A 17,430-nucleotide genomic window follows, 5' to 3' on the forward strand; every position below is an offset into this window, starting at 1 on the left:
TCATTTGCAGCATCCCAGAATGAAACGCTTCTACATAGTTGCAGGCAAAAAGAATACACACACCCACACAAACAAGCGACCACCTCGATGGGCAGTTACTGCACTAGTTTCATCATCATCGAATCACCTTTATCACTTAATCCTTTTACGACGGAAGCAGAATCGTTGTCACTAATGAAATTCTGCACGCACTCTTGTTTGCTTCGTTTGCTTGTTAGTCTTCTTCACCGGCACCGCACTACAACCCCCAGCTAACCGGAAGTAGGTGTGTGCTTCGTGTGAAAACTACCTTACAGGCGGTTAGCCGCTTGAAACTCTCCGCGTGTTGACCACCCCCACACCACGGTTACTGCGTCGTGGAGCACGTGCGCCGGCAGGGTTGCGTATTTCACGCGCGACACCTACACCTTCGGTTCAGTCCTATTACGGTTGTCAACCGACGATGATCGCTGCGATTAGCAGCCTGCTGGAATCGTTAGGAGGGCTAGGGTTACACTAACACATACACTGCTAATGCCCGCGCGATTCGTTTTGTTTTTCTTCCACCGTGGACAGGTGTGTTTTACTGATCGCTTCACTTCCCGTGACGAGGACTCGCGTTCGCGTTGTCTGTGACTAATCCCTTTATGCTGTGGGGCCACCAGCTCTAGTTTAGGTCTCGGATGTGTCTGTTTGGCTGCGATTTTTCGACGAGCTTGGAGTGGCTGACGACGACGACGACGGGCAGCATGTTGGGTGCTCTCTCTCTCTGTTTCTCTATTTCTTTCTCGCTTTTGCTTTGGTATCCGGTTGCCAACCGACTGATTGCTCTCGGGTGCGCTCTTGCTTGCACTTGTTCCGCGCGGCGGCAAGTGGACGCAAAAATTGCGGCTCGGATTATGATCTGCTCTCGCGTCACGAATGTTGATGTTGTGTGGGGCGGTTTGTTTGGAAGCGGGATGCGGTAGCACACATATGTTTGTTCTTTTTTTCGGGAAGCTGCCAACAGCAGTAGCACTAGCAGCAGTTGACGCGGGCTGCTGCATAGATCATTTAGTTTCTGTTGGTATAAGGGGACACATATGCAATATGCATACAGCGGTTCGTTCGTCATCAACGATTTTCGGATTTTGCGGCAGCTGGGTCGTAGTTTTTGATGATGGCATATAGTTTATAGGATTTAGATTATGCGGTTCAGTGCAATGTGTGCTTATTTTAGACATATTTGTGTCATAGTAGGTAAAATAAATTCTTGAGTCAGTTTACTCTAGTTTCGTGTTGAAAGTCTGCAATTTGTCACTGAGAGTATATGTAGACTAGAATTCCATTCAGAAGAGGATTTTCGAGAGTGAGTAATTTAGCGGAATGCAAAAGATGCACGGGAAACTGTTCCTATACCAAAGATCTAATAGGGCAGAATCATTATCATAGAAGCGATAATTCCACTGCTGCATTTCAAACATTAGTCAACAGACTACGTTCAATTTTTTATGGTTTGCTCGGTACAGGTACGAACATCTATGCTGTATTTAGCTGAGGGGTGACCTAGGGGGGAAGTGGAGAAAGATAGAACGTGGCATAACATCTATTTATTTATTTGTTTGTTATTCATTTATTAAAATTTAAACCTTGAGGGCATTCGACTTTTTTAAAAAATATGCACTTCAAAAGTACAGTTCAATTTACAATGCAATATTGAAAAACACAAATAAATAATCGAATATTATTTTTGTCGATTATTAACTTTTTTTCTTGGCGGTAAGCAACGGTCAGGCTCACTCTTTCTGATCATTCCGTCTGCTTTCTCCCTCACTTGTGTTTTGTTCATGTCGTGGTCGCTAGAGCTTTGATTTTCGCTGTTACATGGTGATGATTTTCGAGTGACTCTGGTATAGCCGTCCTCTTTCTTATTTATTTCTTCACTAGGTATGTTAACTATTGGTTTGGCGATACATGGATTATTGTTTGTCCAGCATTTATTTTTGGCGGGTTGTCTGTGCTGAGGAATTCCACGAAGAAAATCGTCTGAAAATAATTCAAATCCTGATCGACCATCTTGGATTCCTGTGAAATTTTGCACATTTCATCGGCATGGAAGGCTAAACATTTTCCACAATCAGTAACATTATTTTGACTCAAGAGAACATTTTTAAAAGGGCGTAAACATTTATACGTTCATTAATTTCAAATTTTATTTGTTCGAATAATGTATTTTATACAGCAAAACTTTCTGAGGACGAGTTTGAGAGAATTAATATTTATGTGCGAAAAAAATATACACTGAAAAAAATTTCGTGTCATTTGTCATAAAAACAAGAATGTTAAAAATTTAAATTGTAAAAAACCCATTTTTTCTAATTTTTTATGTTTGGTCAATAAAAACCTCAAGAGAAAAGAAACATTTTAAATGTCATTATATGATGGAGAAGTTATCGGTAAAGAAGTTTTTCTAACAATAACTTTATACATGTTTTTAAATTTCATGCTAATTGACATACTTTTATTACAGAATATAATTCTCACATTTTAAATTAAAATGCATTTAACAAAAATCTTCCAAAGTACGATAGTTTTCGAGATATTTGGAATTTTGTTCCAACAAAAACAGTTAATTCGTGTGATTATGCTCTTTTTAAAAGTTATTCGCGTTACCCAATTATAAAATGTCAAGAATCTAATGTTTATCGTTTTAAAGACGTTAAAGAAACTTTTACAGTGTATTTGGATCATGGAGAAGCCTTCAATAAAAAATTTTCCTAGCAACAACTTTTGACATTTTTATAATTGTTAGTATTTGCAGTCAAAAATACAATTTTCTTTTTGAATATGATTCTAAACGCTATTTTAAATTAAAATGCTAATAACAAAAAGTTTCTGAAATGTAGTAGTTCTCGAGATATTGCAAATTTTGTTTTAACAACACAATTCTTTTGTTTTATTGCGACCTTTTCAGAAGTTATTCGCGTTTCTCCATCAACAATAATAACTTTTTAAAAAGGACCATAACATTTCCTGTAACTTTCTTTTTGACATCAAGGTGATATTGTAAACCATTTGAAAGCTATACGAAAACAATCAAAATACTATTCAACCTTAGGGCCTTATGATTAAACTAAATAGTTCGATCATACTTTGGTTGTTTTCGTATAACTTTCAAATGGTTTACAATATCACCTTGATGTCAAGCAGAAAGTTACAGGAAATGTTATGGGCCTTTTGAAAAACTTATTACTGTTGATGGAGAAACGCGAATGATTTCTGAAAAGGTCGTTAGAAAACAAAAGAGTAGTGTTGTTAAAACGAAATTTGAAATATCTCGAGAGCTACTACATTTCAGAAAATTTTTGTTATCAGCATTTTAATTTAAAATAGCGTTTAAAATCATATACAAAAAGAAAATTGTATTTTTTACTGCAAATAGTATGAATTATAAAAATATGTCAAAAGTTGTTGTAAGGAAATCTTTTTTTATTGAAAGCTTCTCCATGATCCAAATACACTGAAAAAATTTCTTTTACGTCTTTAAAACGATAAATATTAGATTTTAGACATTTTATGATAAGGTAACGCGAATAACTTTTAAAAAGGACATAATCACAAGAATTAACTGTTCTTGTCGGAACAAAATTCCAAATATCTCGAAAACTATCGCATTTTGGGAGATTTTTGTTAAATGCATTTTTATTTAAAATAAGACTAAGAATTATATTCTGTAATAAAATTACACTTTTGTATGTCAATTATTATGAAATTTAAAAACATGTATAAAGTTATTGTTAGAAAAACTTTTTTACTAATAAGTTCTCCATCATACAATCACATTCAGAATGTTTTTTCTCTCTTGAGGTTTTTATTGACAAAATATATAACATTAGAAAAAATGGGTTTTTGCAATTTATAGGGTAAGGTGGGGCAAATCCGACCGTTGGGTAAACCCGACCTCTCTCTGTTACCGAAAATCAGAAGCACTACGCGAACTAATATCAATGTTGTCGTGTAGAGCATCGAAAATAATCATAATGGTGGTATGAGAGCATTTTATTAGTCTACATTGAGATGCTCATACGACAAAAAGTGTGTTTTTACAACTTTTGAATTGACTTTTGTGCATCATTGACTACAGGATATTTCTGATTGTTAAAGTGATTGCATAATAAATGTAAGTGGATTTAAATTCTTTGATTTAAGTCCTACAAAGTGCATAGATGAACTTAGTTCAACCTTTTTCATATTTTTTTTAATTGCATCGTGATGAAAAATGACGCGGTGGGGCAAATCCGACCTCTAAATATTGGGATAAAACCGAACGCTTTTTTGCTAAGAAAATTTTTATTTATCAAATTGAAATAAATTTTTATTGTTATTATTTAGTATTTTTATGCAAAATGGTTCATAATTACAAACGAAAGACACAAAAACGTGATGATTATAGTATTCGTTGAGCAATTGCTCTGATGCAAATGGGAATATCATTACGTGCTACTGCTCGTGATTGTAGCATTCCAAGATTGACATTGAACTCCATTTTCTTCAAATCACAATTCAATAACAGAACATTCATTGATTTATCATTGAAAAACCATAAAATTTGAGTAATATCTGCCCTAAATCAACCAAAAACTTAGGGGGTCGGGTTTACCCCACCATTTTTGAAAACAGCAAAAATGGACATTTTTGTAAAACGCTTGTATCTCAAGATATTCCCAAGATACAAATAAAATGGTTTATACAGAAAATTGCCCAGGAGTCTAACCTTTAATTTGGTATATAAAACGGCTTGATCTGATATAAAATGAGCATTTTACAGCCAAAACCATTTACTAGGTCGGATTTGCCCCACCTTACCCTATTTTAAACACAAACTTTTGTTTTTGTGAAAAATGACAAAACATTAAATATTCATTCCCTGAAACTCGTTTTCAGAAAGTTTTGCTGTATAAAATACAGTAATCAATTATCAGAGAAAATATTGGAGATTCATAAACCGAACACAACTTCAAAGTTTCGATCGAATCGACGATGGTCATATTTTGTGGTCGGCCGGTTTCTCATGGAATCCCTCTGCTGTATCAGCAAATGTTCAAGTCTGTTTGATGATGTTGTTGTAGGGTTCTTTTTATATAGTGAACACCTTGAGATGATCTGCCCTCGAAAATCAAGTGTTGGTTGGTTCACTCGCATTCGCACCACCCGAACATCGTTGAGAATACCAGAGAAGAAGTTCCTTTCAGTGTTGTTTGAGACGGATTCCAGTTCTCCATACTTTAACATAAATCTTCTAATATGATCCAAACCAGTACGATGTGCCAGATCATGTAAGCGAATTTCCACTACACCAAGGTCCGTATACATGGCGATCTTGGTTTTGAAGTTTTCATATGCGAAGTCATGTTGCATGTTGTTTTTCGCTACGAAGCTTTCTGCCTCGGCTAAGAAATTGAATGTTATTAATACTATTTGTCTCGCATGATGTAGCTGTATGTGAAGCTTCTGTAATGACAAGTTCCATTTTCATGTTGATCAATTGTTACACCTCTTGCACTGTATTTCGAGGAAGCATTGTATCTACATCTCCTCCAGCGGAAGTAGAGAATAATGGCGTAATCTCAAGTATGGGGTTTAATGCAAAGATCTACTGCATGGGGACGCTTCATAAAGAACTTTTTGCTTCAATCAAGCATTAGATCTACACGAGATCTTTGCAACTAAACTATTAGCCGCATGATGTTCCAATTTTCGAAAATATATGATTACTGGCTACTCAATAAACGACAGATGATTTTCCAAATATTCTTCGTGTTGTGCGAATATGAAAACGAAGTATGACTGTTCCATGGAAATCTTAATAGATTTGTAATCAAAACGCGGGTCGCTCGGGAAGAGTGAGAGCGTTGCGTAGGGACAACAAAAGTGCTACAGACTTGCTTCTTTATTCGTTGTTACAACTTTGTTTCGCGTTTGTTCACGGTACCAGGTTGCTATGCTTCGTTTTCCAAGCAAATAAAATGCATCACAACTGAAGACAACATTCTTCTGAACGACGAATGAACGGTTCAAGATGCGATTTTTCCCATGCTTGGCTTTAATCAGAGAAAATTCCGGATTGAAAGTAAGTGCGTTCAGCCGAAATAGCGGAGGACAGGAAAACAGTTTCTTCTTCATCAGCCTTTTTTCCAGTTTTTTACGAATTGTCCTTTTCTCGTTTCGGGTAAGTTTCGCTGGGCCTGCTGTTCCAGACTTTGTTCTTTTTTTGACAGAGTTAGTCTATCTATTCGTGTTTTTGTGCCGCAGGGGGGATCCTGAAAAGTACTCATACTGTGGGCAGAGGCAAATAGCGCGAGGAAAAACTGAATCGTACCCTTAAGGAACGTTCCAAACGTTCCTTAGGAGAAATGTTAGCAAGACCTGAGTCGTTGACCACGTCCAATTTCTACGCTTTCTTGTTTAATGCAGGGTGCGATCCTAACGAACCTATTGAAGGCACATTTTTTACTGCGTTTAGGATTTTTCGGAAAATTACTTCCTTTCCTAAGTTTCCTCGTAAAGGCCCGAGGGAGGTGTTGTTGCAAAACCAATGCAAGTAGCTTCTGATCTCGGCAATTTTAAAAACGAGCAGGAATTCACAGCGCTTAGTGGGTCACCAAAAACCCCAAGTGTCTCTATATTTCAGCCAGTGATTCGACTTAGTGCTGGACAGTTGAAATTCTCTGCAATGATGATCTGAATATTAAGGGGGGCGTCTGGTGCAGTGGGCAAAAAAATCGACTTCTTTTTTATACGCTTAATTGTTAGTATTGAACCTCTAGAATAGTCTCCGGTGTTCTTGGTGGCGCTGAACTTCTTTTGGTTTGGACAGCCATGCATTCTTCGCACGTATTTGCTGTAACACACGCAGATTTCAATCCATCGGTAACAATTTTCGAAAAATAGTACACTCTAATCTACTTCTACCCAAATTTTTAAGTGAAAGTACCCACTGGTTTATTTTCAACAGCGTTTTTCCGTGATGCAATTTGATGTAGGACACCCTTTAATAGCGTTTTTTCCTGATACCGCGTTTGTCAAAAACGAGCAGATAACTCAAAAACTAATCTACGAATTGACTTGATTTTATTGTATGAAAATACACAATATGTGTATCATGTCGATAAACCACAGAAAACGGAACAAAAAAAATTTCTCCGCATTATTTTGAAGAAAAGTGAGCGAATTTATCAGTTGAATATAAGATTTTTCGGTTTTCATGAAGCCATTTTCCGAAACTTGAACTATTTTTTATAATATTGGTTCATCGAGTTAGTACAAGCCTAAGCTTTACAAAACTTATTGTATTTCCCGTATCAGACAATTTTATCGAGAGTTATAGTGTTCGCCACGGCACTCCTAGACGTGGAAATAGTTGGACGTCAACTCCTGGAACGCTCGTATGTGTGGCTCTGCGTGACTGAAAATATTTTTTTATCGTGCACAATGCATGTATAAATAAATCTTAACATTACACAAAAGAGCTTACCTTCAGAATCGTAAAATAAAATAACATTCGGTTTGAGCACTTTACACCAGACACCCCCTTAACAATTGAAGTGGCTGCCCGATCAGAAGGACATAACTGATTTATAACACCTGGAGTTATTTATTTCAAAAATATTTTGAAACAGAACCTGTTATAAATGCGGCTGGTTAGATGTTAACCCTTGTGAAGGCAAGCTAAAATCCTAACATTAAAGGGCAAGCCGGGCCTCTCAGGCCCGTCTAAATTCAAGCTCCTTTTTGCCGTTCTCATATAGAAAGGTTATGCAATCGGTTGAAATTTCGACTTTTTAACCGAGACCCGCAGGGCCAAATCTCTTGTACCATTCGACTCAGTTCGTCGAGATTGTAAAATATCTGTATGTGTGTATGTATGTATGGATGTATGTATGTGGCAAACAATCTCACCGATTTTTCTCTGAGCTGGCTGGACCGATTTGTACAAATTTAGTCTCAAATGAAAGGTGCAGCCTTCCCATCGGTCGCTATTGATTTTTTTATTGATCCGACTTTCGGTTCTGGAGTTACGTGTTGAAGAGTACAATCACACAGCAAATTTCCATAGAAACTGATACCACCATGATGTCCAAATGATGCAATATATATTAAAATATGTTCAACATTACTTGGCTTTGCATGTCTTGATCATTAATGATCCACCGAAGGCACTTCGACCACATTGGCCAGCTATGGCGGTTCTTAATGCCCCGGGGGAACTTACCAAGTTCCTAAGATAATGTCATACCTATTTCTCAGCGAATTCTTTACCGATTTTTACAAACTTGGTTTCAAATGAAAGGTACAGCGTTCCTATTGTCTTCTGTTGAATTTCTAATTAATCCGATTTCCGGTTCCGGAATTACAGGATGATGAGTACGAACACGCAACAAATCCCGATTTCAGCGTATAAGGCGATGGATGTAAAAAGGTCAATTTTTTTTCCAAAAGGTACTCGGAAGATCACGTCGACTGTCGATTGGTTCTGAGCTCCATTTCGTTTGAAAACGACCAATAAATGTTTCTGGGTTGCTATTAATTTCTTCTGATGCATAACCGGAGTACATATTCATATTTTTCTGCATCAGATTCATCGTCGGAAGCAATATCATTCACATCTTCTTCCTCGCTTTGCAAATCAGTTTCGGAATCGTCTGCTGTTGAATTTGGTCGAATTTCTTCCATTATTTCAGATTCTTTGAGACGATTGCAAACATGGGCATATCGTCTTATAGCCATTTCAATTTTTTGTTGCTTTTAGATCTTACAATTTGAATAATTACGACAACTATATCACAAAGAATAGACAACAAAAATAGACAATAACGACAGAGTTAGGTTATGTTGTATCCAAATAATTGTCAAGTAGACCACAGTGGATGAAATAAAAGTATTTACCTAAAAAAATATGACACACGCCATTATCGTATGCTATTTTTACATTTCTTATAAAAGAAATGTATAGAATTCGCTCAAACTTTCAAGATTTTTTTCTTATATGAAAAGGTAAAAAGATAAAATCAATCAAAACATAAAAAAAATGCCTGCTACTATGAAGATGAACTCATCAAAATGTTTTTTTTTTCAGATAAATATTATTGTATAAAACCCGTGGTATTCCTAGTAAATATTGCATGTACACCGGGCCTGCCAGGCCCGGCTTGCCTTTTTGTGCATGTAAAAAATTCAAACATAGCTGCGCATCACTCCATAGATGAAAATTTAACAATTCATTATTTTTGTTATAGATTTCAAAGCTACTTATCAAAATTTCCATGCCCAAGCTTATACTGCATACACATTTTTTTGTAACTAAAAAATTGTAACGTGCCGGGCCTCTGAGACCCGGTTGCCTTTTTGAGGGTTAAAATAACAAAAAACAAAACAAAAACCTGGCTAATGATAACAAAATTGTAACAAAATTTGATATGATTTTATCAAAGTTAAAACTAAATGAGAAATAATTTTTTTTCAAAAGTATATACGTCCTCTGTGAGCCTGATCAGAAAGAAATAATAAAATTATCACATACTGTGTTACTTTGTTATGATAACAAGTTGTGTAATATCTCTGGTCTCGTTAGTTGGTAAAATAACACAAAACATAACAGAAATTCTTCTCGTGGGTCAAAAATATGACAACCTGTGATAGGCTTCTATCAGAATTATAACAAACTTTGTTAGGTTCTCCCACGGCCAATATAGCTTGTGTTACCTATTGTATAGTATCAACAAATTTAGCGTGCAGGTCTAAAAATAGAATAGAGAATAAAAATATAGCATACATTAAGGCGTTTTCGTTTGGCAGCAAAAAGCTTCATGTAACAAAAGCTTTTTATAGTTTGGTCAAATGATTGCATACATGCTGGCTGATCGTTATTTCGAATATATGACACGCTGATGGTTATTTGTGGATTATAGCGATTTGAACCTGGGTATTCTGAGTTTTATGTGGATGTTTTCTGCATGAACCAACGACGTTGCTGTCGACTGATGTTTAATGTTAGCATAATATTCCTCGCATCCGTCAAGGGCAAAACGATTATAGATGCATCTTGTTTCCAGAACGCACACATTGAACTTTGCCAAAGCCTAAGGACTGTTTGTTTTCCTTGTACCATACGCTTTGTTTTCATGCAGTTTTACTCACTACTACAGCTGCCTATATTACGATAGATTGGATAGCTTTATAGTATCTTTGCAGATTAGGAAAGTGGGGCTATTTTTAGATTCTGAATAGTGCGCTTCGGTGCTTTTCTTGTACGTTAACATGATTTACACGATTTTTAGTAATAATGTCGATGCGATATGGTAACATTGAGCGGATAATTTACATACATTATTTAACGGAGAATGCGACAAATGTTATTTATGATTCCGAAAGAAACAAATACCAAAGTTTCGAGGTTTGCTTTTTGAAATTTCAAGAGGTTTTGTTATTAGCACTTTTAATATGATTGAGCAAACCAGAACAAATATCTAAACCTAATAAATTCCTATACATACAAATCTTTTACGGTAGTGCAATCTATCAACTGCGAATATTATAGGGTGGATGTACCAATAGTCGCATGCTTAAGGAAAACTTTTGATAAAAAATCGATTAATAGACCTATGGGCAATGTTAATACATTAAACGAAAGTTTTCAGTCCCTACTTCATAGGAAAAATATAAAGATGACTTAATAACCAATTTATGTATTCAAAACCGCTTGTACCACTATAGGAACACATGTACCAATAGTGGTGCAATCGCTAATTTTGGTTCCTATTGTTGCAAATCCCATTGCTTTCTTATGGGACTTGCAACTATAGGTACACTACATCAACTATAGGTGCAAGGGAGCTCAAAATTCTAAGAAAATCATTTTTTTCAATAGTTATTTGAGCAAATTTCAAGGATAACAGTTTTATTGTCGCATAATTTTAGTGCGATGAATCGATAAAAAAAAAATTTGTTGATGGTTGGTACCTTAGTTAGGCGTATAACCCACTACTGCAACTATTGGTACACCTCAACTATAGGAGCACCCACCCTAACAGATAATCAGAAAATTCGAGAAATTGTTGAGGAAAAAAAGTTGAATAACGCATGAAAAGAGACTTCAGCGTATTAGTAAATAGACGGTCATTTGTGTAATGTAACAATCATTCCCAGTCGATTGATTGATTTGTTTATTGGGGCCTTATCCAAATGGTCATTTACCCGATTTACAGTGTACCGTTAGCGTTCAAAGATAATTGTGGAAGAATATATGTATAACTTATTATAACATCATCGTTATATGCGTACATTAAATCATATTAGCAGTCCAATGATATCACCAGAAAATATAAACATGATATATGTTTGCTTGCCCTGCTGATTGGGATATCACAAAGATAACACAGTGAGCAATAAATATCAACATGAGATATAAATTTGATAGCTTTCTGTTATGTCGTTCTGATCGGGTGAATGCTGAATGGCCCTTCCTTGTAGTGATTGCATCCTGGAAAGGATGCACGTGGAGTGATGTTTGTGGAGTGTGACAGGACGGGACGAGATGTGTAGTCGAAATGAAGAAGCCGTTTTCATGTACCATTTTCGATGATCGTGCACCGATGCGGTGCTTTAGTTTTGCATTTTCGAAGCAATCCATTTTTCCCTTTGCTCAGAAGTGCCAAATCTGTGCGCGAAACTACTCCGACGCACATCAATCGAAAACTCGAATATAGTCGGACGAAGTTATTCTCTTGGGTGCTACCGTAGATAGGTAACCCGATGTTGTCATAACAAGAGTTAGTCAGGTATAGCGGTTGATATGTTGTGCTTTAGGGTTGCCAAAATGACAACGACATTAAATTTCAAAACACTTTGATTTTAGTATGTCCTTAATTTACATCTAATTACAATATTTAATATGAAGTTGGAGATGAATAGTAGTAGCCATACGCGTCGGATGCTTCGGATTTTTTTCGATTTGTGATTATTCGGAGGAATTGTGGAAGTTGCCCAACAAGGGTTATACCGTAAGGGGCTGTTTCTTTTGAAATTTAAAGATGGCCATTGTCATCTGGAAGGATACCAAGAATAGCAGATAAAGTCATTTTGAACCAGCCCAAGACGTTTGTTTGATAAGGGAATATTTTTCTGTTTGCATTTTATATCTAGCACCTGGTACACTGATGCTGTTTTTCTACTCAACACCGAGTCCCTTTAACCCTAACTGACATCAGTTTATACATTTTGACATCAAATATAGTATATTTCTCTTGTTGGGTACATATTCCAGTGTTTTGATCTACTGTGGCAATCCCTTTTTTATTGTATGCCACATTATTAATCTGAGTGATTCCCAATTGCTGACTATAGGCGCTGTCCCAGTAAAGTAATATAGAACATATGAGGTTTATTGCCTTATTGGGTGCAGTCGTCCATAAGAGCGAGTAAAGGCGCTATAACCTAGGCTCATTAGCTAAGGCAAGGTGTAAATACCTCTGTCGCATCCCAAAGGACCAAAGGAGTGACATTAACCTTCTTAGCCTAGTCACTCCCAACGATTTATCATATCCCCTTTACACTGAAACGGTCGGTACGGTTGTCCTCGTTTCTTCCTCCTTCAAGATTCAAAATGATTCGTTACTTGGATTATTAATTAAATGAATAATTTAATTGCCGTACAATTTTGAAACATCTTTAAATCAAACTCTGCACAGTAGGCCTGGCCGTTTTAACATTTGCGACATATTACACATAATATGCTTCAAATATTAATGTTGACAAGAAAAATACTAAAGAATATCTGCAGTGTTTTCCAGGATGCTTTTCAATACTGGCTGTGTAAGGGTTAGAATAGAATAGAATAGAATAGAATAGAACTTTTTGACAGTCCGTTTGGCTGCAATTTTTGACACTTCGCTAGTCTGTGTATAAAGTGTCTGTAGTTACGAGTCGAAAAACATGAAGAAAATAATTATTACCGGAAAAAAGAGTGGATAGATTAGAGTGAGTGAAGCCTGTTTCATGTAGGAATATGACGAGAAAGAAAGAGAGCGCATGTGAGAGTGCGAGGTATGCGCTTTTTTCATTCGTGAGAGACCATTCTGATGACGACTTTTGAGGCGAACAGATTTATTAAATTTTACAGCTTAAAAAATATACAGATTCATCGGATCAAAACCCCGAACACTACACAAGTATCCAGTTTTTACGAATTGTCCTTTTCATAATATGTTAAAAGCCCACATTATGAAAATAGTCTCTTACGTCATACGCCCGGTAAGAGGAAGTCGTCCTACGTGAGTCCAGTGCGTTGGACGTTTGTTCAACAAACGCCAAATATTCCTAACTGGACGTTCCTGTCACGTTGGCGTAAACCAGTGGTGGATCCAGAAGGAGGGTTCTTTAGAAATTTTATATTAGTTTCTATTTGAAATTCGTTCTAAACTCAAAATCATTTCAAACTAGATTCGACAACCTAAACTGATTTTATTTAAAAGAGGTTATCACATATTACGTATTGAATAATGAACATTTCAAAATCGAAATTTCAGACTCCCTCCGAATTTTTTTCTGGATCCGCCCCTGGTGTAAACAAAAAATGTCAGAATAAGAGCTGTTTGTAAATAACGAACAAGATAAAACTGACCGCCATTATGTCACGTAAAAAGCTGAAAAACATCATGCTCTGTTATACTTTTAAACAAATCGATTATTTCAATTATCCAATTATGGCTTGGCATTAATCGATTACAATTAGTAACTTAGTGAAACATAGTCTATCGCTCAGCTGTTGAAAAATGATTTTAAGTCCGGTAACGTTTAAGATATGAAGTGGCATGAAGCTAGCGGCCTACTCAGCTGTTAGCTACTGACGAGGAGAATCCGAAACACAAAAAATATGACACTTTGATTAAGATTAATTCGGTAAAAAAGACGTTTTTTCAAAAATTTGGTCTTGTAGTTGGCTGGTGAATGATATAAAGAAAAATTGTGCAAAACGATTGGTCGAGGATATTTCGAGTTATACCGCATTTTTCCGATGTTTCTCCTGGAGATTCACTGTCACTCACCCATTTTCCAATTTTTTTCGATGTCGATATTTTTTTCACCGAAAATACCTTTGCATGCACGAACGAGTGTTGGCAAACACGATGTGTTCGCATTTGCACCTAAGTAACCCAATCCGATATGGTCAGTTTACAAATAAAGGTGCCGCATGTCAATTTGAATCAATAATTGCTCGCATGCCAAACGAGCAACATCATGACTAAGCTGACCAACTCTGTCGAAAAAATCCGCACACCATGCGAACAATCTACCTGAGTGTGGTGAACGAGTACGCTTCGTTGCTGCAAGGTGTCCGGATTTTTTCGTCAGAGTTGGTCAGCTTAATCATGACTATAGCATCCAGACAGTCTGGCACCCGCTATATACATACACGGTTTAACTGTAAGCGGGATACTGTCACCACTATCGATAATCCATAGCATCTACGGCTTTGTTGTACCGTCCAGGTGACATATTCATGATATTGCTCATTTGAAATGCGAGCAACGAATAATTGAAACGGACACGTGGTACCTCCATTTATAAACTACCCGTATTTGATTGAGTCACTTAGGTGTGAGTGTGTACAAATGCCAACGTTTCTAAAAATCTATAGCATCTGCCGCCTATTGTACCGTTCGGACAATGCAGTCAACATGGTGTTTGTTTGGCATGGTGTCGCTGTTGTGCTATCTTATGAGAAGCGCCATTTGGCACATTTCGAGAAAAACGATTTTTAAAGTTTGAGATTGAATATCTTGAAACTTATAAATGGTGCAAACAATTCAAAGAAGAGAATCGATTCTCCGATCTTTTCTTATTATTATCTCACATATAACGAAGATCGGTTGACTGTGTTGCGAGTTTTTACTATAAATGTAAACAAAAGTCGCACTCACCCGTGTCATAGGTGTGTATTGATGACAAAATTTGTATGGCGTGTCATAATCGTGCATGGAAAATTTTCCATAGAAAAAAATCATCAATTATTAACTTTTATTCATATCTTTGGCTTCATTTGATCTATAAACATGATGCATTTTGAAGGAAATGAGTCAGGAAATCTAGAAAAAATAGTTATTTTTGGTGACAGTGTTGCCAAATATGTTGTATTTCCAGTTTAAAACTTAAACTGCATTTTTCTCACAATTCGTGCGTTTTTGTTTTGAAAATAATTATGCCATTGTGTTTCTCAGAATGTTTTACACATAAAAACATCTTATAGACGTAGACGAGCCCTTATGCATCTCATTAGTCAGGATGTCACACTATTTCGTTGATAACTCGACTTAGAGTGACTGGATTGCGCTTAAATAGGTTTCATCATCTTTGCTTCGTTCTTAAGAAACAGCACAATTAAAATTTTTACCTGGAAAATGTAAATCCTACCATTTGAGCTAATGCGTTGAATAGAGATAGTAGATACTGTTCTAACTAATGTGTTCAAATGGGTGGGATGAATAGAAGAGCTAAGATGAATTGGGGAGCAGTAACCCTACATCAAGATAACTTGAGTCAATCTCCAGACACAGTCATTTGAAGCAAAAAGTAAAAAAATCTCAGCACGTTTCTCGCTATATCTCAGTAATCAAGCAGAATGTCAAAATTCTGAAAACGCCACTTTGTAGAGATGTTTTAGGCCAGTGACGTGGCATATCTAACTCAGTTTATCCCAAAATGGCGTTTGTCATAAGATAGCACAACAGCGACGATGTGAGCATCGACTAATATAAAACGAACAAACGGGACCTATTGTAAATAAACTTCCCGTGTGTGATGAAAATGCTTAAATGCTCCCTTTTGACGGCACTGTCTGAAATAGCCAAAGTTGAAGTTTAATAGCACGCCAGAAGGCAATCGAAGTTTTATGAGTGACTATGAAACCAACGTAAAGCATCAATTGGTAATAGGGAGGATTGCATATTTCGTATTTTTCTTGTCGTTTTCGAGAGATTTTCTGAAAATCCGATTTTGATTTATTAATAGTAGTCGTACATTTTGCGAAATTGAATACAAAGCACATGTACATATTTCCGATCAGATAGTGCAAAAATAGTGCGATTTCGTTCAGTGCAATGAAAGATATTCGCATTTAAAGACTGAGAAAATGCCTCAGTAGAAAATTTTGTAACGGAATCCCAGTATTGAAACATTAGAAGCATTCTATTAAAAAAAATCTCCTGAGGGATGAATCTAACTTAGTGCACATTGCATTGTCTTGTAAAGCCAAATCATGTTGCGAATTCACAGTTTCTCGTAAGCTTAATCATAAAATAATATAAAATTGAAAAAATACTGAAAATGACTATTTTTTGGGTGTATTAAAGATCCATCATTGAGGTAATTAGACCTACAATGATGCATATCAATTGGTATCGATGTGATTTTTTTTAATCAAATAATGGGTGTTTTCATTTTCGAATTTTTTTGTGATAAAAACTCAATGATAGCATAAAAATGTCATTTTTGACACTTTTTCATTACCATTACAATTAGCATTTAAAAAGTCTAAATAAATCAAACTCAATGTAATAAACAAGAAATACAACATTTGTAGCTATATTTAAAAGAAATAAAACTTCGTAAATTCAATAAAACAGTAAAAATGGCAATATTTTCAAGTGGCTTGTACTAGGGGTTCCGGTTGGAATTTTCATGAAAGAAACAGCTTACATTTCTTATTTTTGTTTATATTTTCAAAATCCAGTTGGGGTATTATCGTTCGAAAAACTAAAGAAGACGAAATTGAAAACAGCAATACCATTCATCAAGTTTTGTTGATTATAACAAATTTGTCTGGAAACAAAATTAGGAAAATGAAAGAAATACTTCAAGTGCGCACACACATACTGCTCTGATTAGTAAATAAAATTTAGCTTAGCAATGATTCACATCCACATAGGTCATACTCCGAAGCGGCAAAGAATCTGTGCCAATTTTGAACGACTCTCATCCCCTTTTAGTGTCATTCCCGCTGTGCGAGCATAGTCGAATGCTTTCGTTTTTTTTTGAAGCATACAGTTATATTGCACCACCCATTGCGCGTTTAAGGTGACGTAAATGTTAAAAGTCGAGGCAGTTAGTGCTTTGCTAATAATTGTAGCACGGCGCCCACTTGGCAGCAGCGTCTTGATTCTCCCAATTGCTCTGCTGCTCGCAACTCAGCCAGTTGTTAGGCCGCGAAGCGCAAATCGAAAGAACTGTGCAATTGGCCGGCTTTCTCCGGCAATTTTCTTCTATTTCATTTGTCTGGACGCCGTTCCGCAAGGAGTTAAATTCAACTTCCGAGTGGAAAGTTAGGATGTCGCCGAACGATGAAAATTCAATTATAGTGGTACACAAAAAGATTGAATGTGAGCACAGTTGGCTCACATGAAAACTGCTAGCGTTATG

At 36.3% G+C, this 17,430-nt stretch overlaps 1 protein-coding gene across 3 annotated transcripts in view; it reads right to left on the bottom strand.

Moving 5' to 3' along the window:
* Positions 1-17,430, bottom strand: part of LOC131690283 (four and a half LIM domains protein 2) — a 605,833-nt gene that overhangs the window by 243,466 nt on the left and 344,937 nt on the right. The window contains exon 1 of one of the 3 annotated variants that reach the window (XM_058975936.1): positions 128-224. The exons of the other annotated variants lie outside the window; for them this stretch is intronic. The gene's annotated coding sequence lies outside the window, so the exon portion shown is untranslated. Of the gene's footprint in view, positions 1-127; positions 225-17,430 lie in introns of those variants that run through there. 3 annotated transcript variants of the gene reach the window in all.

The sequence above is a fragment of the Topomyia yanbarensis genome, chromosome 3, assembly GCF_030247195.1.
Source record: "Topomyia yanbarensis strain Yona2022 chromosome 3, ASM3024719v1, whole genome shotgun sequence".
Classification (NCBI taxonomy): Eukaryota; Metazoa; Arthropoda; class Insecta; order Diptera; family Culicidae; genus Topomyia; species Topomyia yanbarensis.